Genomic DNA, 22,953 nt, shown 5'->3' on the forward strand with positions numbered 1-22,953 from the left:
TTTTTATTCTTTTACTAGGGAAGAATATTGGAGGCTGGCTCTTTAAAAATAACCAGTTTGGAACAAAGCAGGCATATGGTCCATTACAATGGTGTTTTCCATTTTAGTTTAGTTTGGGTTAAGTTAAAATCTGGTATTTTAAATACTCTTTCATATAACAACAGAACAAAACCTAGCATTTATGTTTGTGTATAAATCCTGAAATTCTAAAGTTAATATGAAGGACCACGCACTATGTACATTTTAAAATTATGATAATTGTTAAAATTCTCATATCTACACAATGCTTTACTATATAGTACTTTAAAATTATCACAGGGCGCCTGGGTGGCTCAGTCAGTTGAAGATCTGACTCTTGGTTTCTGCTCAACAGGAGTGGGGTCTGCTTAAGATTCTCTCCCTCTCCTCTTCCCCTCACTGGTGTGCACGTTCACTCTCTCTCTCTCTCTCTCGCTCTCTCAAATAAATAAATAAATAAATAAATCTTTTAAAATAAAATTATCACATTTATATGATGTCTTAGTATAGTATTTTAAATAATAGGAAGCTTGGTGGAAATGGAAGAAAAAAATGAACATACAAAAATTATTCCTTAAAGAATTTATGAGACACAGTGTACTTAATGCAGGTGAACTGGAATCAAGCAACCTATATACATGCATGTTTACATTTTTAGGTTTGTTTCACATTAACAACATTTAAAAAGAGATTCTTCAGTCACATAAAAGGAATATTCTCACTATGATTCTCCCTAAGGACCAATCAGTGTTGTCTTTTGTAGTTATTTATTTAATTTTTTTCCTGGTTGATGTCTTCTGATAAAATGAAAGATGGGGAAACCAGAGAAGGAGAAAATAAGGCAAACATGATCTGCGTGTATTGTTGCAATGATTTTTAATTTGTCCAAATATTTTTCCATCAAGTTTGCAAAAACCATGTTTCCCAAACACAAATGCAAGAACAAAGTATATCAAATTGCTACAGTAAATTTTAGATAAAAAAAGTTGGTAATAATAATTTTAAAGCTTATATTGAAAATTTGCCTTTTGAAAGACATCACATGTATTTCCAAATCTTCAAATATATATACTGTATTATTCTTGTGTCATAGTATCACATATTATTTCTGTCTTTCACATAATGTCAGGTGTTGTTGAATTACTCTCTATATAATTTCATTCTTAGACATTGAACATCCTTTAATTTTTAAAAATTAGTACACTTGTGTAAAGTGGCAAAAAATGGTGGTTGGATTAAGAAAGATTTAGAGATTTGCTATTTTTAGAAATTTGTCTCACTAAAAGCTATTGAGCAACTTGGTACTCCAGATATCAGGTTTGTCAATGATGTTTGACATTGGAAGTTTACTAGAGCCAGTAGGGAATTGTAAACTTGACCCTCCCTGAAGAGTGCCAGTCAGTCAGACAATCAGTCAACCAGTTATTCTATAAATCAGTCAATCAGGCATTGAGTCAGTCAAGCAATTAATTTATATTTACTTGTTACTAGGTGGAACATTTTGGAACACAAAAGAGATTACAAACTTTCTCAGCACCACAACCACATGATTTTATTCTCCATCTAGGATGATATATGGAGGGCTACAAAGAATCACTTAATAAGTGAGAAGTTTTGATAGGATAAAATGCTGATCCATAATTTGTTAAATTCAGATAAGTACATTCAAATACTGCTTTTATCATTGTATCCATGCCATTTGGGGGACTGTATAATCTTTGGTAGTAGGCTGTGATGTACACAATAGTAGATCCAAACCTTGGCTCAGGTACCAAGTCAATTTAAGAATTTTATCAAAACTAGTTTTTGGTCCATAGCCTGTTTAATTAGAGTGTTGACCTAAATAACTTTTAAGCTTTATGATTCTAGAAGTCTATGATCTTTTTCTTCATATCAGTGTGTAGAATAGTTATTGTAAACAATTTACACAGCTTTCTGGTACCCCGAGCTCTTTTCAGTGTACCACCTCAAGTTGAAGATTGTGGGACATTTCATCTTCTTACAATCAAATGTGCAAACTATTTTAGTGATGTACATCAAATAGATCATTAATTTGAGTAGATCATGGTATAGAATTGGGGATACCTTGTTGCCAGTAAAAAGTAAGATAGTATTAATAGGTATTTTATGATGATTAATAGGATTAACAGGATAGTATTAATCCAATGCTAGAGAAATAAAATTTTCTTAAGACAGTATTCGGCCAGTTATGTTAAGTTAGTAAACAGGGACTGAAGCTATATCACAATGCTAAGTGTGAAATTGTGTGTGGTAAAATAATAAATAACTGTGAATGTATTTCTAGATACTCTGAAAACTTAATATATCTTAGTTGTGATTGTGGTTATCACTATAATTGCCTTTTAAAAAGTGTTATATTGGGTCTTTTAAATCTTGCTAATGTATTGCCAAATAATTTTGGCATTCATAAGGATGTGACAAACACAGGAAATTTGAGATTTAGTATAAAGGGGCAGATAATCAAGCTGATCCATAATAAATTTAACTCAAACTAGGTGGAACCCTCTGAATCAAGTCTTGAAATTAAAACAAAAAACAAAAAACACATCTAGAGACAGACCAGTTTAAGTCCACTATGACTTAATGCAGCATGTTTTTCTGCATTTACTGTAAATAAGGAAAGTTATAAAAAGCAAAACTTGCACCCAGTGGTCTGTTATGGAATTTTATTTTGAGTACTGTGCATTTAAGTTGATATGGTGAATTCCACTTGTACTCATATTCAGATGTTAAGGTTGTCTCTTGAAAATTAAATATTTCCCCAAGTTAGGAAATTCTTACACTAAAAATTAATAATCGGATTTAAAAAAACACTTTGGGGCCTAATAATAATTATGAAGAAACACCTTGGCTCAGAAATGGAAAATGAAAAGCATGAATCAAATTGTACAGCATCTCTTTGATGGCTTGACATGAGGCCAGGAGCAAGAGTTTATACTAAACATTGTTTTTAAAATGCAACCTTTAGTGTTATTTGATTTTTTTTTTCCCCAAGCAAACTAAGATGTGAAATTTAATAATCCCTTCTGACAATTTTATAAAAATGGGCTGCCGTGCTTAATTGATGATAGGCCTCTTCATCTGCCACCTCCAGGCATTCGCTGTAAGTTACTGATATGGAGTTCACAGCCTCTATCCATCAGATCTTTGACTGCGTCTGTGTTATTAACCTTTGGGTTGATCTGAGAGTGGCATCGCCCCAACTAACTGGCTGTCATGTCAGCCTGGCAGCTGGGCTTTGCATGTTCTCTTTCACTTTCACTTTGTCTCTCAAGATCATCTGCACAGATAGGGACAAAGCAATGTAGCCAATTACCTTGTAATTTCTAGATTGTCCAGCTTTTCTCTGAGATAGTGCCAAAAGGTACTATTCGATTTCCAGGAGGAAATAAAATTCTAAAAGATATGAGCAGTTGATGCCTAGGAATATAATAGTCAGGAGTCTTTGAGTCATAGAGACCCCAGTTTCTAATTTTAGCTCCAAATCTATGTGACTTTTTGCAAGATTCTTAACCTCTCTGGAATGCAATGGTAAAAAAAAAAAAAAAAAAAAAAAAAGATGAAGAAGAAGAAGAAGAAATTTTGGGGGGGACAGAAACATTAAATTTTCCTCCAGAATTCATTCTTTCTGTATATCTTTTATAGGTTAGCTCTGCCTGTCAGGGAAAGATTTATCTTTTGGAAGTATTAAGAAGAAAAGATAGAAAATAAATAAATGAATAATTTGCTAGCTCCCCCTTCTCCAGGGCCTTGGAAGGAGGTTGTGCAAGTGAGGGACTCTAAAGGTTATACCACATGAACATCACAGTGATTCCCAGTGAGGCTATCTCAATCTACTCCAATTACATATAAGTATTCTAGTAGGGCTCCAGCTCTCCCAGCTAGAGACCACATTTCTTAGCCTACCTTGTTACTGTGACTGTCTGACCCTATTCTAGTGAAAAGGAGAACATAAGTAATATATGCAACTTCCAGATAATAGCCTTTAAAAACCTGGTTTGTCTTCCATTTTCTTTTTCCCTTTTCCACTGACTGGAAAATGGCAGTAGCTGGAAATGGGAGTCGGCCCCATCTTGGATTCAGCTCTACCTGGACAATGGTAGAGCCATTTTGGGAAAATCTACTCTGGATCACCCTCTGTAATTAAATATTCCTTGAGGAAGAAATAAACCTATATATTTTTTAAGTCAATGTATATTTGAGTCTCTTTTAAAGTAGCTTAACCTATATCTTAGCAAATACAAATACCTGTATTTTAGTATTTTTATGAGGCTCAAAAGATACAGTGCATGGAAAATACTTGCATGTGATACTCTGCAAATACTAGCTCTCTCGCAGACAGAATCCTTAATTATCTAGTTTTGGGGGGCAAAGAAATAATCCTAAAATCAATAGAGAGATTAATGCTTGGGTAATTTTAAACTAAAGTCGTTCTAAAATTTAATTCAAATACCAGTTAATTTGGTTTAGAATAAAGTAATTTTAACATTTAATCTAATAAACAGTTACTGGGTGTCATCACTGTGCCAGGAAACGTGCAAGCATCAGGAATACAAAATTAAATACAGTTTCATATGATAAACATACTAATTGAGTATTGCCTATGTGCAAAAGTGAAACATATTGCCTAGTTATTCAAATAAGAAAACATGAGAAAAATGTGTGTTATTTCCCTGTCTACATAACTGTGTGATGTATTTCATTTATGCCTTCATGTTTTACTAGTTGTGGTTTTTCAATATATAACTGAATTTCTACAATAGGAAAGGGGAAACAGGCAATAATAGTGTTCTTATCTCTAAACTATTAAAAAAATAGTATGTGTATTTTATTCAGTTTGATCACGATTGTTTACCCAAAATAAAAAATTGATAGAAATTTACTTAGTTATAGATAATTTTACTTGCTCAGTTATCTGAAAGTAATACCTACATGGATTACTGACTACGGGACTTGCTTTCTTGACTAACTCTTTTATTTATTTATTTATCCCTTGCCCGCGAGCGCTCCTCGCACACAAGCTTGAGAGATATTGGGGGAGGGTCAGAGGGAGTGAGATAATCCTCAAGCAGACTCCCCACTGAACGAGGAGCCCTACTTGGGAATGGATCCCAGGACCTTGAGATCATGATCTGAGTCAAAATCAAGAGTCAGATCCTTAACCAACTGAGCCACCAAGATGGTCTCTGTAAAGTTTTTTTTTTTTTTTTTTTTTTTAATTAATCCAGCCTTTCCATAGTCTCCTGTCTGCCTTCTATGCAGTTGGTTAAGGGACAGGTGGGGCTAAGTAGGGAGAGATAGGTAAAGGCCATGGGATCAGGCTCACAAAATTCAAAATATGGGAGCTGAAAGGAAACCAGAATTAAGGGAACAGACCAGACCATCCTGTCCTGGGCGTCAGAAGTGGGGTCTTGTTATGACAGGTACTTATGACCAACCAAGAATTACTGGACCCTAAAAAGAGGAAAGGAACCATTGAAGGTATTATCACTAGTCCTTACTCATTGGTGCTATCGATGGAGATGTTAAAACGACCATCCCTAAAAGCCCTTAGTGACAACCCTGTCAGAACCTCTTATACATCCCGGACAGCTTTTTTTCTGTATCCTTGCTTAATAAACTTGTTACTTTACTCACTCTCCCTTGTCTGCAATATTCACTCTTCCACTCTGTGAGACAAGAACCTCATTCTCCTGTGCTTCAGTTTCTACCATAGAGACCCCAACTATTCAAATATTGGGAGATAACATTTTATGATAAAAATAAAGGTAGTTAATTTTATGTAAATGTTTTGATTCTTGATATGTGAGATGTAAGGGTAAAAAGAAGTTTTTCTCCCTGTGAAAAATAAGGGAACAGATAGCCTACCTTCCCTTTCTTCAGACATTTACTTTAGAAAACTTGTGGTTACAAATTCGTTTTGAAATGTTTGTAAATCTTTTTAAAGGCTAAATAAGGCTATTGTCATTTTTATAAACTGGAATATCTTTCTCTAGGACCTGGGAGTCACCTCTTTGAAATGTAATCATTTCAAGAAGACAGCGTGCCTATATCCCAGTTTCTGCGGGCAGGTAGGAGGAGCCCCACCTTGGCCAACTTGCAAAACTACCTCTGGTCATAAAGGTAAGAATTTAATTTGCCTTTGGGTAAATTCAATTAACTAACACAGTGAGTCATCTCAACTATCAGGTCAGTTTAGAATGAACTACATGTGACAAATGGTGCTGTCAAGTCCTCTTACTTGAAACAATAGTTACTGTTTTCCTTGACAACACAAATGGAATGCATTGTATCCACTTGGTTGTGTAGAAGAGTGAGATTTCCTTTTGCCTTTGCAATGTCTTAGTGGATTGCCTATTATGCTCATCATATTCTGGTTTAACGCTTATTCAATAAGTATTTTCTCTCCTACCTGTGCGGAAACATTTTTCTGGGTTGGCAGAAGTGCCAACAAAGCTGTTTTTATGTTTCCCCAACAAAGCTGAACACAGATATTCTCCATTCATATAGCCACTCATATATCTTTTAAAGATTTTATTTATTTATTGAGAGAATGAGAGACAGAGAGAGAGAGAGAGAGAGAGAGAGTGATTGATTGAGGGAAGGAGTGGGAGGAGGGGCGGAGGGAGAAGCAGAGTCCCTGGGGAGCCTGGAGCCCAATGTAAGACACCATCCTAGGACCCTGGAATCATGACCTGAGCCTAAGGCAGATGCTTAACCAACTCAGCAATTCAGGGTCCCCACCATTCATATTTTTTTTTCAAAGATTTTATTTATTTATTTGACAGAGAGAGATCACAAGTAGACAGAGAGGCAGGCAGAGAGAGAGGAGGAAGCAGGCTTCCTGCTGAGCAGAGAGCCCGATGCAGGGCTCGATCCCAGGACCCTGAGATCATGACCTGAGCCGAAGGCAGGAGCTTAACCCACTGAGCCACCCAGGCACCCAGCCCACCATTCATATTTTTAAAAATATTATTGAACATTGCTCAAAATCTTTCAAAAAACATAGTAAAAATCTCTGTACATGTACATATGTAGTAGGTTCAGTCCTTTGATACTGTTTTAAGTAAAAAAACGTAGAATACCTCCAATTTCATGTGTTGCAACCTAAATTATGTGAGTATAGAGAAATGTGTGGAAGAACCTACATCAAGCAACTAAAATTAACTCATTAGTTAGAGAGAGATCACTACATTTCCATTTATATATCTATTCTCATATTTTTTAAACTTGTAAATTCACGTTACCTTTTTTTCTTATCTTACAAAGAATAAATGGATAGGAAAAGATGCTGGTTGTATTTGCAGCATTACATCATTAATAAAGGCAGGGACGCTTTCCCTTTTTCATATATATATATACATGTATATGTATATGTATATGTATATGTATATAATGATGTATATAAGTTTCAGATTATATCCTTAAAACACCCTGCTTGTCTTCCATTTTCTTTTTACTTTTTTCACTGGCTGGGAATGGCAATAGATGGATATGGGAAATGTCCCCATCTGTCTACCTGTCAGTCTATCTATCATCTATTTATAATGCAGTATTATAAATTATATGTATATATGTAGCTCCTAACATAAGGCTGTGTAAATATTTGTTAAATGAAAAAAAAAATGCATGAATGAATCAATGAACATAGCCAGAGAAGTTTTTGAGGAATAGCGAAGATTTGAAGAAGCTAAAATGGAATGAGTTGACAGACGTTTGGGGGTAGAAAAACAAACAGTATAAATCTCTTTTGAAAAGTTTGGCTAATAATAAGGCAGGTAAAGTAGACTTTAATGTTGGTTAGAGGAAACGTTTTTGTAGAATAGACTTTGATATTTGTTAAAAGAGATCTTGTAGTTTTACGTTCCTGGAGCAAACACATCTGCACGCTTGTTAACATTATTTTTGGTAGCAAGGAACTGAAGAGACAGGGTAACTAAAAGCTGTAGATCACAAAGAAAGCAGATCCTAGTCTTGAACTGGTTCACACAGAGTTCCTCTGTTGTTATGAAAAAGAAGAAAAGGTTGCAGATGTAGGTTTGTTTGTAGATCTGTTGGAAGACTGGGAGGATCTAGTTGCAGATAACTTTTCTGTCTCTGTGAGGGATGGTGATGAGATATGGTGCCTCTGTCTTTAATGCTACAGTGGCGCTTGCTGAGCTTATTATCTACACAAGCAGAGATGGTATCTTCCATGTTTTCAAAGTTACAACTTTTAGTTGTCATTTGCATGCCCAGCTAATAATTCCAAAGCGTGTCATTTTCCCTGGCTGCCTGGGACATATGGTTTTTAGCCTTACTTACACATTTCCAAATAAACTCTGTATGGACAACCCTGAAGCTGATTCCACATCACCAGCCTATTCTCACCTTTCCTCTTGGTGAGTTTCTATTTGGGAACCTTGGTTTCTTCCCTCAGTCAGGACCCCCAAAGGGCTTTAAAAAGGAGATGGATTCTGGGTCCCTTTTCTTGCAGAGGCTCTCATCTGATGGTGTTCAGTGAGGAGACTGGAAAAGAACTCTAGCTATTTCAAACAACAAATGGATTTAAATATCACTAGAAGGGATTTAAAAAACCATTAGGAGGTTTGGGAAAGAAGAAATTAGGGAGGCCAACTGTATCATTTAGGAAATCATAAAATGTTCAGATCATAAAAAAATCAATGCCACTGATTTCACTGTCCCCTGCCCTAAATCAGGTGATTTCTTTGGATGATGCCGGGAAGCTGCTGGAAAATTCTTGATGCTAACACCTTGGAAAATGCAATCCACAGCCATGCTCATAATTGTTTTTGCTTTTCCTCTATCTTCCAGAATTATATCAGTTCCTCTCATTGGCAGAATCTAACCTAGGAGCATACTGGCAGGAATTCTTGAAAATGTAGTTGTAGTTCCCAGGCTTCCAGCTCCTGTGATAGAAAGAGAACACAGAAGGGGGGAAATGGGACACAGTGGCCAACACAGTTTCACACAATCCAGCACATTTCTCAGCCAAATTACTCACATTCTTTCCCAGGGAACAGTTCCCATTTAACCTACAGTAGGAGATGCTGAATATATATTCTCTGAGTAAGATGGATTTAATTCAGGGGAGACCCTAGGAAAAACTTAGGCCAGTGAGTTAAGCTAGTCAAGCATTAGAGGGCTAGGCTGATTTGCCTCTAGCTGACATTATAACAACTCCATAGCTGTAGCCTGAAGGGCATGGCAAATTAGTGTAGGAGTCATTTGTAGGGTTGCCAAGCAGAAACTCGGTACTATATCCATGCTTCTCCTGACTCCCACCAGGTTGTTTGAAAGCCAAAATAGGGAGAAAGGAAGTGCCAGTTTCAAAGCATCACTAAAGAGTTGCATTCAGAATAAGTTATACTTCTCTATTTATAAATATAGCTCTGTTGTGTGTAATAATTTCACAAAGGTGATTTGTAAGAAAGTTCAAGATTAAAAAAATATGGATGGAATTACTTTGAAGATTTTGACTTAAAACAACTTTGTGAACTAACATTGGTAAAGAAAGTAGAATTTTAAGAAAGTTTGAGCAGGATGCAAACACTAGAATCACAATATCTTTACTCAGTCCACAAAGAACCATTACAGTTAAACTTAGTAGTGAAACTTTGGAAAAGCTGAGAATACTATAATAAAATCAGTGAGTTTTATGAAACCATGATCAGCCTTTTCAATTTTATGAAATGTCAAGAATTTTTTATTTCTGGATTTAAATCTCAAAGTCTTAGATATCCTGCCACTTACTTCTTCTACAAGAATATTGGCAAGCATGCCAAATAGCTATCTTGCTTTGTAGGAGCCTCATTTTACTTCTGTTTAGGGAAAAGTCCAAATTCTAAGAAGACGGTGATCATAACAGGACCATTAGATGCTTAAGTTGAGACTGATGGAAAAGGAAACGGAAGACTTAGAACATATTTTTTAGTGTAAGGAGGAACTGAAATTTAAAGGTCATGCTTGGCAATGTTTGAACTTCTGTCTTAGTAAAATACACAGTTTAAGACCTCTGAAATACAACACATACAGCTTTTTTTTTTTCATTGATTTTTTAAATTTTTTAATAAACATATAATGTGTTTTTATCCCCAGGGGTACAGGTCTGTGAATCGCCAGGTTTACACATTTCACTGCACTCACCATAGCACATACCACATACAGCTTTTAAAACCTGGGAATGGCAAAAATAAAAACCTCTGAATTTCTCACCTTTTTTGTTTTCAGAGTTGAATAAATTCTCCATTTGTTTGTACTCTGCAACCTAAAAAAATGTGAAAATCTGTTTTTTAATAAAGCATTACTTCTAAAATTATCAACATAAAAAGGACCATCTAAAAAAATTGAGGATTTATTTATTAGCTATCTGTCCTAAAATCGTCTGTAAGGGATTTTATAATTTAAGATCAAGACCAATTTAATCTGACATATATATCAATGATAATATATCGTGTATATATATATATATATGCATTGCCCATTGTATTTAAAGATATCCATAAGGTATGTCCTGTGTTGGATACATTGATAGCTATGCTTAGGTTTTTGGGCTCAGAGACTATCATTTATGTAGTCAAAATAATTTATTAAGTTGTAGCCTAAAAAATAATTAGCACTAATGGTTACTATTTTAATTTAGTTCTTTAGTGAAATATTTTAATTTTGTGCAAAATGCATAAATCAAAGGAAATGTATATTATTCTTTTCTCTCAGGTAACCATGAGCATGAAAAGACAAGCTGCTTAATGCAGAAGAGAATCTCTAGTTTCACTTAGTGGCAGTATATACTTCTTTCAGCAAAACTGTGTAGAAGTAATTAAGTTTTGACTGATGGTTTAGAAAATCTAAGTTAAATTGAAATTAAATATTAAAATTTGGTAAGAATGTGAAGCTTAGGAGTCCTTTGCCAACTGAAATGAAATAGCATTTAGAAGTGTGTGAACATTCATGATTCAACGAAGAGGAGTGGCTCTTTCCTTTAAGAGAGTAATAATTAAAATCTCCAGGTATATGAAGGCTTCCATATAGATCTTTCTTTTAAGCTTTTATAGCATTTTCTGTTTGTGTTCTTCACCTAGTCCTTATTTTACATTATTCTCCAACTTCTATGTTAATGTACATGAAATCTCTACTGATTAAGTAAACTCTTATGGGCCAGAACCATATTTCATACTTTATAATTCTCAGTTGTGCATGGCACAGTGCATATTATAGGCATGCAATAAATATTGCTGTTGGCATGGTTGATTATGATGGTATGTTGGTGGTGATGATGGTGGATAAGTAGATTAAGATGTGACTGGGTAATTGTTTGGATGCCAATGTATAACTTTAAATAGAATTTAGGACCAACGGATTAGAGGCTAGAATTTATCATGAAAGAATTTCAAAGGCAGGAATATCAACGTATTTGGTGACTAAGTCTAGGTAAGAAGGGCACAGTTGGCACAAGTAATAGTTGACTGTAAAATTTAAGTGTTGGAAAGTAAAGGGATGATTGGAAGGGAAGCTGGTTGGTCAAGAAAGAAGATTAAAAATGTAGTTTTAGGGGTGCCTGGGAGGCTCAGTGAGTTAAGCCTCTGCCTTTGGCTGCTCAGGTCATGGTCTCAGGGTCCTGAGACAGATGCGAGTATCAGGCTCTCTGCTCAGCAGGGAGCCTGCTTCTCTGTCTCTCTTTGCCTGCCTCTTTGCCTACTTGTGTTCTCTCTCTCTCTCTGTCAAATTAAAAAAAAAAAACAAAAAAACAAAAACAAAAACTACGTTTTAGTAAATTTGTCGTAACAATGAAGAAAGTGAAAATACCAAGTATATCATTGAAGATTGTAAACTGATGCTTGTAAGTGAGTATGGAGATATGTTTGGGATTCATTGCCCTCCAATTAAGATATGATAAGGCAAGAAAGAATGTTCTAGTTATCTTTCATGGAAAGAATCAGGAGTAAAGCAAAATACACATATTTTATAATGTGGCATATGTATTCCTGGAAAACCTTATTTCTGCCAAATTGTACACTACAAAGAAGGCTTACATGAAAGATAGAATTGGGGGCAGACCCATCAAATTCTGCAACTTTGTAAACAGAGCCCAAACAGAAGGAAAACAATACTATTTTTTAAAAAAGATTTTATTTATTTACTTGAGAGAGAGCAAGAGAGAGTTGTGAGAGAGAAAGATCACGAGCAGGGAAGAGGGGTAGGGGAGTTAGCAGACTCCCCACTGAGCAGGGAGCCCATTGCAGGGCTTGATCCCAGGTCCCTGAGATCATGACCCGAACTGAAGGCAGTTGCTTAACTAACTGAGTCACCCAGGCACCCCAATAGTACTAATTTTAACAAACACTGACAAGTTTTTTTAAAAGGAAAATTCTTAATAAATTAATAAATTGTACCATAAATAAGGATTTTAAAAAAAACAAAGAAGTTTGATGGGATAAGGACTACATAAGGGGCCAAACTGAGCCAAGGTAAAGAACAGGTCCTGACATGGTTAAATCCTCCTCGGTGGCTTGCTGAAATTTAGCTGCTAACAGTAAACAGAATAACAGCCCCCCCCCCCAAATGACCATATCCTAATTCCTAGAACCTGTACATATATTAGCTCACGTGGCTGAATGGAAGTCCTGACATGTACAGATTTGGAGATTGAGAGATTGTCCTAAACTATCTGAGTGCCCTGAATCTAATAGCATGGGTCCTTAAAAGCAGAGATTCTTTCCTGGGTAGGGTCAGAGGGACATGTGAATATTAAAGAAGTTCAGAGAGATGTGTTGCTGATTTTGAAGTGAGAGTGGGGAGACCTCAAGGCAAGAAATGCGTGCAACCTCTAGAAACTGGGAAAATCCAGGAAACGGATTCTCGTCTGGAGCATGTGGAAAGGATTGCAGCTCTGTAGACACTTTGATCTTAGCTCATTGAGATCCAAGATCTGTGTCAGACTACTACTGCAACTAGCACTACTACTATTACTACTACTGCTGCTGCTACTATTATTACTACTATGAATCTGTTAGGGGAAATTTGTGTTTTATGCCACCAAGATTGTGAGGATTTATTAGGCAGAAATAGAAAAATAATATAACATTTTTCAGTATTTTGTATGTCTTTCAGATGCTATTAGTGGTATCACAAAATCTTAATAGGCTAGAAAAAGTCATACATCATCCAATGTGAACTTTACATTATATTAAATTTTTTAAAAAGATTATTTATTTATTTTTTTGACCGAGAGAGAGACAGTGAGAGAGGGAACACAAGCAGGGGGAGTGGGAGAGGGAGAGAGAGGGAACACCAAGCAGGGAGCCCGATGAAGGGCTGGATCTCAGGACCCTGGGATCATGACCTGAACTGAAGGCAGATGCTTAACGACTGAGCCACCCAGGTGCCCCACATTATATTAACTTTATACTGATTTATACTAATACTTTTTAGAGTCATTTGCATTTTAGAAACATGTGAAGGCAGAAGGGACTGCCCTCAAAACTGATATTTGAAAAAGGTCCTCAATTAAATAGCAGTTGAAAAAAGTGAATAAAGTTCAAAAGGCAGGACAAATGAAACATAAAAGTAGAATTATATCTTATACAGGATGGCCTGTGGGAAGGGTTTTATGATTATATGAGTAGAGAATTCTATCCATGTTGAATGGTCATAGAGAAATTTTTCAGGTATTTCATCTTATCACTAGAGTTGTCTGATGAAATACAGATTGCCCAGTTAAGTTTGTATTTCAGATAAGTAGCATATAATTTTTGTTTGAGTATAAGTCTGTCCCATACAGCATTTGGAACATACTTACACTAAAAAGTTATCTATTGTTTATCTGAAATTCACATTTACCTAAGTGTTCCGTATTTTTATTTGCTTAGTCTGGCAATCCTACTTGTTTTTAAAATTCTTTTTTTTTTTAAGATTTTATTTATTTATTTGACAGACAGAGATCACAAGTAGCTGGAGAGGCAGGCAGAGAGAGAGGAGGAAGCAGGCTCCCTGCTGAGCAGAGAGCCTGATGTGAGGCTCTATCCTAGGACCCTGCGATCATGACCTGAGCCCAAGGGAGAGGCTTTACCCACTGAGCCACCCAGGTGCCCCTGTTTTTAAAATTCTTAAACTTAAGACATTCTTCCTATTAATACATTAAAAATTGAAAATAACTTTCAAATTAGGAATTTGATGTTTCACTTTACTTAAAAAATCTTTTAATAAATTTATGGTGTACCTTATACACCATCTAGAAATCATGGAAATAGGTATAAGCTTTTCTAATAAAATTTTTTGTATTCCATATATTTAAGATTTATAGCTAATTGGTTAATTGATATTTATATTAAATTGTCTAATATATAGTGCATGTGTATGTGTTCTTGTGATCTGTGTCAGCAAATTAAAATTTAATCTATGGTAGTGAAAACATTGTACGAAAAAAATTCATTCTGTAGCATGTTACATGAAGGTAAAACAAATTTGTTGAATTTTTGTTTTGTAAGGCAGCCTGAATTTGAAAATTAGGTGATCAATGGAGCAGGTAGATGTGTTCCTGAGTAGTGTGCAGAAGGTGCAGTGATTCCAAAGAGAGTCTGATGCTGACCGGCTTTTCAGCCATGACCGATCTTCAACTTGAATTGACATCTTTTATTGTTTTTAAGATTTTATTTATTTATTTACTTATTTTAGAGAAAGAGTGTAAGCTAGGGGTAGGGGCACAGAGGGAGAGGGACAAGCAGACTCTGTACTGAGCTTTGGCCCCATGCAGGGCTCTGTCTCCAAGCCCTGAGATCATGAACCGAGCTGAAATCAAGAGTCCGATGGTTAACTGACTGAAGCACCCAGCTGCATCTCCAGTCACGTGACACCTTAAGTGTCCAAAGACTTTTACTCAAAATTCTAATTATTTGTACTTTTATTTCTTTGTGTTTTCTTGTTTTTAAAGTTTTTCATTTTCTCTTTTTTAAACCTTTATTCTGCAAACTCTATTTCAATTTCTCTATACCAGGAACTGTAAACATATTGTGGACTGATTAGTTTTTAAATGTGTTACTTTGCCAACTGAGGCAAACAGTACCAGGAAAATCAGGAAGAAAATTATCAGTATTCTGTAGCTTCCATATGCATTTATACAGAAATTTTCTGGCCATAAAATCTTCAAATAAACTAAGTTTTTAGGTGAGTCTGAATAAATTTACTCTGTGGCTTATATCATAGACTAGTAAGTGATCATAAATACACTTGGCATGCCAAAGTGGCACAATGGAAGGGAAATTTTATTTAAAATTCATAAATGGGAAATTTTCTTCTGTGTAAATGATCTAAATATTCATCTGTTGATGGCCACAATTGTCTCCAAAATGAAGATGAAAATTAAAAGAATCGTCTACAAGAGGACTTCTAAAAATATATATATATAAATTGGCAAGACAGTTTCTTTTAACCAGCTGTACATGACGCTTGCCTGATTCATTCTGACTTTTTTTTTTTTTTTTTTAAAATAGGTGAAAGAGTTGCATGCAACTTTGTGGTATTTCATTTGCCTTCTTCTTTTTCCTTTTTCTGTATTCATAGTTTATTTATTTATTTGTTTACACTTTGTCATACTTACAAATTAAATACAAAGCATAGGGAACTTTTGTAAATGATAAACTTTGCAGCACAGTAATCTTAGAGAAATGCTTCCATATAATATTTGACATGAATTTAAACAGCAACACTCCCTTCTGACTTCATGGAAACAGTGTCAGTGGAATACAGACTGAATTGCAAAGGGCACTATTTCCCAGAAGCTGTGAAGGATTGAAAAGTATCTCAGTTTGTGGCATCCTATTTGATATCATATTATTTTGTACTGTCTAAGGATTCTTTTTAGAAAAAGAGAAAAAAGAATTGCAATCTTTTATTTCATGACCACCGACATCTGTGGGAGTTTCTGTATTAAATGTTCACAAGCAGTCATATTTAAAGGCAGAAAAATGATGTTGTATGTGTATATATTTTATATGTTGTGACAATTTTTTTCAAACAAAAAGTCCCTTTTCACTTATAATCTGGTACATGGGGTATATGACTTCATAATCAAAAGTATTCTCTCAGTCTATTTAAGGAAGGAAAGGTTTCCAGCTATAAATAGTCATAGCTTTAAAACAGATGTTTTTCAAAAGTCCACTTGTATTATGGTTGGTTCCTATTGGGAATAAATTTTCACTTGTATTTAATGTCAGAAATCATGATTTCATTCCAAGCAGAGAACTAAAACAGAACTAAATATAACAAATAATAAGATAAACTATATTTCCAAATATTCTGGAACTGTAGTTTAGGATGCCAGAATCCATTTATTTATCCCATATCCCCTTCCCTTGCCACTTGTTACCCAAAGTAGCATAGCTGTCCACGAAAAAATAAGGGGTTTTGTCTCAAAGACATCTAGGCTAGTTTCTTGCCATCACTAAGCTCTGTTTACCTTTAAAGTGGAGTAATGTTAGTGTCCTGTTGTTGGGAGTAGCTCTCCATAATTTTTTTTTTTTTCACATTTGTGTATGGTCTGGGCTTTCTAAACAAAAATCGCTGGAAAACTTTGTTAAAGGATGATTACTAGCAAACATGCTTTGAAAGCTAGAGATGGTGTTTTGTTCCAAAAAATCTTTAGAGACTATTTCCCCTGAGGCCATTTGCTCTTCCTGCTTTGGGAGGCGAGAACTTTTCTCTGCCTTCTCAGGAAAAGAGTTATTTATATTCCTGCTTAAAGTCTTCTCTCTCTCTTTTTCTCTCTCTCCACCCCCTCTCTCTAAGGGAAGGAGATACAGATCCATCAACTATCCTATACAACTTCAGAATCTCATAAATTCAGGGTTCCTGCTATGTGGTACAAACCCAGTACCCCAGGGGGACAGCAGGCTTTTACCATTGTTGCCCAGTGAAGATTAGAGTTTGGGGAACCAGGGCTAAAGTACTCTGTGTATAATGATCTGTTCTCTGATCCAGAAACCTTGTATATGAAACATGAATCAGTTTTTATCTACCGATCTAATCATCTATCTACACACACACACACACACACACACACACACACACACACACACAACAGCCATTTCCTACCTAAGAGAATCTAGAATCTTGTTCAATGGCAAAGTGCCCAGCCTGAGGATGATGCATGTTTCTATTGCTAGCATGGGGTTAGATAGACCAGTCCCCCCTTTCCTCCAGCTAAGTTAGTGGTAGGTTAAATATAACCAAAGATATCAAAGAAGTCAGCCAAATCTATGGCAAGTTCTATGAAAGGTTTTCCTAGTAACTGAGAAGTGTCATATTAAGAGAATCTTATTTCCGTCCCAAATATTTGTATTTTGGAGCTTGTCTTATGAGGAGGTGATGCATAGAAATGCAGGAGACATGTTGTGACCATTAGAAGCAAGTATGAAGAAGTAAATCAACAGAATGGGGATGGAAGAACAGAAGAATTTCAGATCAATGATCAATCAATGATCATTCAAATCAATGATCAGAAGAATGTTCTGGGTAACATCTTTAAGCTGCTGACTCAACCCTGAACTCATTCCTTTGGATTTTTTGTTGTGTTGTTGTTAAATGTAAAAGAAGTGCTCCCTACAATTCAAATGAGCTCTTGTTATTTTCATTTACTTAGAACTAAGTAATACAAGAATCTAGGAATTGTGAAGATTAAATGAAATGAGAAATAAAATAACTAGAATAGGACCTAGTAGTTACTTAGTTAAAAAGAAAAAAAAAGAGAGAAAAGAAAAAAAAAGTACTGTCACTGCTGTTGTTACTACTACTACTAATGGGGATTATCCCAGGTCTGAGCACCTGTGGGCCTGTCATCTAAGTGTCTGTATCATAGATCTGGGGAACTCGTTTGGGAGGTATAAAAGAGGGGTTATTTATCACAAGGACAGAAATGGTCATGTTGGTAAATGAGAGGAACATCCAGGTAAAATATAAAAGGGATAAAATTTAATTAGAGCAATTATTCTCAAACAGGAACCCTTTATACTTTTTTTTAAATTTATTTATTTGACAGAAAAAGAGACCACAAGCAGGAGGAACAGCAGGCAGAGGGAGAGAGAGAGAAGTACTCCCTGCTGAGCAGGGAGCTTGATCCCAGCCTGGCTTGGGCTCATGGCCTGAGCCAAAGGCAGACACTTAACTGACTGAGCCACCCAGGTTCTTTATACTCTTTCTTTTTTTTATACTTTATACTCTTTCTTTTTTTTCCCCCCCACCATCAGTAATTTTATTATTGGTCCTCCTTGGGATTTTTGTATTTTTAAACATTTTGTCTACCAATATATTTTCTCAGGTACTTACACAAAAGGACACAACTACTTTGGTTCTGATCAGCAAAGGTAATGCATTTAAATTATTTACCTGACCAAATCACTGTAATTTGCATTGGATATTTAAAAACAAGGTATCTAGTATAGCTTTTGAAGCTTTAATGTAGATATGGTTTCTGATAGGCTTTTACAAATATTGAAAGTAGCTTCCAGGCTCTCTTCTTTAAGGATCTTTGGAGATTCGTAAGAACTACCAGATTTGAAAGACTGCACCATCCAATCAGGACAAAAATTAACATTAAATTACAAGTCCTGATTATTCTTATTTACTTTTCACAAAATGTTCCATAGAGTTTTAAAAAGACAAAAAAGCATTTTTGTATTTAGATAAGCCTTTTAAAATATAAAGACAGGCCACAAAGCAGTACGACAGGTTTTCTTCTGTCACTTGTAAACTCTAGAGAAGGCAATCCTCAAAACCCTAGAAGTGCTGTGAAAATCTCTTCAATTACAATCAGGATAAACTGTGTCCAATGAGGAGTCAAGGGACCAGGGTTCTAGCTGCCATCATGCACGGTGTGATCCCGAACAAGTCTCTCAGCTTCTGGATGGGAAAAGAGCCCCATCCTAGGATGAAAGGGGCTGAATGAAGTCATCCTGAAGATCTTTTCCAACTCTGTTACTTTGTAACGTGATGAAATTGGACTAACATGTTCCAACTGTTCAGATGTTAGAACCTACATTAAATATATGGTGGCTTTTAAAATTCCTAATTCTTTTTTGAGTCCTGTTCTTAAATTTTTTTTTTCATGTTCTTCAGTGCACTGAAATATATCTTCCTACTTAACAGCCTCATTATGAATAGCAATTAAAAAGCTTCTCAAGGATGTATTTCTCATAAGTTGCTTTTATTTTATTTATTTATTTATTTGTTTGTTTGTTTGTTTCTCTATTTATCTATTTTTGACTTGCTGCTTTAATTTCTCCAAGATCTCTGCTGCACTTGTGGATACTGGTAGCTTCACCACTTTTTCCAGGAGATTTATCCTTCTGGACCAAAAGGAAAAGATGGTGTCAGGATCTAGTTCTATAAGAGACAGCAGGGCTCAGCAACAGCCATCATAGCTGTGTCTGCAGGGCAACCACAGGTGGGCTGCAGCTTTCTCCTGGTTATTTCTGGATTTCTGGTCTAACCGAAGACTGTCTCTTCTATTCTACCATAATACAAATGTTTACAATTCTCCAGTGTTTTTATCTTTATACATCAATTTCTTTTTTTTTAATATTTTATTTATTTATTTGACAGAGATCACAAGTAGGCAGAGAGGCAGGCAGAGAGAGAGGAGGAAGCAGGCTCCCCGAGGAGCAGAGAGCCTGTTGTGGGGCTTGATCCCAGGATCATGACCTGAGCCGAAGGCAGAGACTTTAACCCACTGAGCCACCCAGGCACCCCATACATCAATTTCTCATCCAAAACCATGTCACTCTTCCTGAGCTCCAAGACCTTGGAAGGGCACTGACAGAGCTGGGCATTAGGCTCTCCTTACCAGGAGGGTGAATTGGCGGGGAGGGTGCTGCTGTGATGGTCTCCCTCACAGCTTGCGCTGTTACCTCCGTTACAGGGTTTTGTTTGGACCCAGATTTGTCATGGATGGCTATGGTAACACAACCTTTACCATCATCTGCCACAGGACCTAAGGGAGGAAGTGGTCTCTCTGGTTCCTTGCTCTGGCTCTTACCCTTTTTTGTAGCACAAGCTTTCTTGGGCATCTCTGCGCCTAAGGGGAGCCAGGCCGAGGCTCTGCCCCACAGCCCCACAGGAGCTGCCTCAGCCCACAGCCCAGCCACAGCCTTTACTCTTTTAATAATCATTTAGAACTCCAAAAAAATTTTGCTTATATGAGTTGTCTGTATCAGTATTTGTTATATTAGAATTTAACACTGAGAAATTTTTAAGCTGAGTACTTCATTTTAACTTTATTTAAAACATTTTATATAAATTGCTTTTTCCAAAATTAAAAAAAAATGAGAAATGTCATTCTTTAAATTTTTTTGCAAAAAACTTTAATGTTTGGCTTCTCGTATCTCTGCATTCAAACAATTCCGTTCTATTTGAAGTACAATGAAAACATTTTGGTGTTATACAGATATGCACTTAGAAAAGGGAGGAGTATTGTAATAATCTTTAAGATAATTGTGGTTATTTTGTTTTGGAATTATATCAAAACTTATCAAGGGATGGTCTCTTAAAAGTTGATTATAATGTAGAATTTTGATCTATAGCAAAAAATATTTCAAAGCAAAAATGTGAAATACATTGATTTGTGTTGCATCTTAATTACCTTTACTCATGCATAATTCTGGAACGTCATGCATTACTATTTGGAAAATATTAGTTAACTGAGTTATGTATATCTTTTAAAAATTGGCAAATTCATTATCACATTTGTTAGCATCAGTGGTGTTCTCATAAGAATATTATTAAAGTATTGGGAAACTGTCAAGTTCATGGTGGCAGACCTGCATTTTCCAAACTTCTAATTTTTCCTTGAAAGCTTGAAATATATCATTGCAACAAATATTGTCAGTTGTTTTCCTTGAAATGACAGGTTCACTTCATTAATTTTTGAAAAAAATGTCTGTCAAAACATGTCTGAATAATTATAGTCTGTCACTGTGTTTTCAGGTATAAATGGCGCACCACTAAAGAGAGCTAGTCGAGCTTGCCTCTGAAATGGTTGTACAAGGGCTTTTAGTAGATAGAGCCACATGCTTCAGAAGGTAGCAGAAACATTTTTTCTTTTTCTCTTGTTTTGTCATATAGACTATTAAAGAGAGATGTATGCAAAGGTTGAGGTTAATTAAATTAACTTTACTGCTTCACCAAGAATACTGTTATGTGAAATTCAGTGTTTTTCTTTTTTTATAGAATTATGAGTGCATGACAATATGAAATGACTCCTAGACTACTGATACAGAATTTGGTGCTGCTACCTTAATTCATGTTAAGGTGTCAGTAGTTTTGCCATCATTGCTTTGCACAATCAGTGTACATGTCAACAAAGTGAAAAAGGCAAATTATGTCTGAGTATTATTATGAAATAGTTATGACTTCATTGGCCCCTGAGGGGGTCTTACCAGATGTTTTTGGTTCTAGAGATCATATTTTGAAAACAATTGATTTAAGGAACAAGGGGATGGGAGGGAAATGCATCAGTACGTCGAAAATCTCCCTAATATAGGGGCCCTGGGTAGCTCAGTCATTAAGTGTCTGCTCGTCTCAGGTCATGATCCCAAGGTCCTGGGATCAACCTGCATCAGGCTCCCCGCTCTGCGGGAAGCTGCTTTTCCCTCTCTGACTTCCCCTGCTTGTGTTCCCTCTCTTTTGTTGTGTCTGTCTCTGTCAAATAAATAAATAAAATCTTAAAAAAAAATCTCCCTCATATCCTGACAGACTAATAGACTAAAGATGTCACATCAAGCCATTTAATAGAGGCCTGTTTATTTGCATTCATCAACTATCCATCCCAGTAATTCCTAGTTCTTGTTCCCACTGGTCGATGTTGTGATGTAGACATCTTTCATTTGGATGGATATTGTTGGAGAAGGCGTGATGGTTGTGAATCTTTAATCATTGATTCATAGTATCTAGGTCTTCTAGTGTAGTGGAAGGGAGAAACCAAGAGGAAGTTTTTGGGTGTTATCAAGTCATTCAAACAAAGTGCTTACTGCAGCAGATTCAGGTTGTTACCCAAATTCGTCTTTTTCTTGTGTTATCATTCCTTTTCTGTTCATCTGATGCAGGGGTCTGCTGCATATTTTATCCTTCTCCCCACAGGCTCACATTAGAAGCAGGCAGGCGTATTTTTGCATTATTTACTTATAACATCTGCTTCATGGAAACAGAGAGTAATTCCTGTTGACTCAACTATTTTATCTGCTTAGTGAGATAAAGTTCAGTAACACCCAAAGCTAAAACATTTTTGTGGTCAGCAGTTACTGACTGGTACAAAGTTATTACTTTTATGTACTTATCACAGTACTTTCAGCTCATGAACCGCTGACATTTGTTTTTCTTATCCCCAGTTAAGAAAATCACACACAAACCTCTAAGAACTCTGCTTGGTATGGTAAGTAAAGTTGAGATTTAATTTCTGGAGGCTGGAGAATGCCTCTTTATCCAGCACATGATGCTCTTTACTGATGTATTAGAAACTTTGTATACTCTTACTAATAATGAGGTGCTAGTTTTTACTTATTAATTAATTAATTAATTAATTATGGAACGCTTCATGAGTTTGCATGTCCTCTTTGCGCCAGGGCCATGCTAATCTCTGTATCATTCCAATTTTAGCATATGTGCTGCCAAAGAAAGCGCAGATGTTAATTTTTATACTGGTTTCAGTCTTTACTTTTTTATATGTAAATGTATTTCATTTTTGTCTCATCTACTATTACTTATTGTTAATTATATTTTATTGATCCCTACTAAGCACTGTAAATTATTTTTTAAATATGGTATTTTATAAGTAAATAAATGTCTAACAGTGACTTCTCATATGCTACTCTTTTTGAAGTCTCACCTTATCCCAATTTTTTCCTCTGATGGCAATTTTAAATGGCACAA

At 35.8% G+C, this 22,953-nt stretch overlaps 1 non-coding gene across 1 annotated transcript; it reads right to left on the reverse strand.

Annotated features, from left to right (window-relative positions):
- Positions 1–22,600: 22,600 nt before the first annotated feature.
- On the reverse strand, positions 22,601–22,704 carry LOC116587395. The gene has a single exon (XR_004284416.1). It is a non-coding gene; the product is annotated as a U6 spliceosomal RNA (small nuclear RNA).
- Between the last annotated feature and the right edge of the window lie 249 nt (positions 22,705–22,953).

The sequence above is a fragment of the Mustela erminea genome, chromosome 3, assembly GCF_009829155.1.
Source record: "Mustela erminea isolate mMusErm1 chromosome 3, mMusErm1.Pri, whole genome shotgun sequence".
Lineage (NCBI taxonomy): Eukaryota > Metazoa > Chordata > Mammalia > Carnivora > Mustelidae > Mustela > Mustela erminea.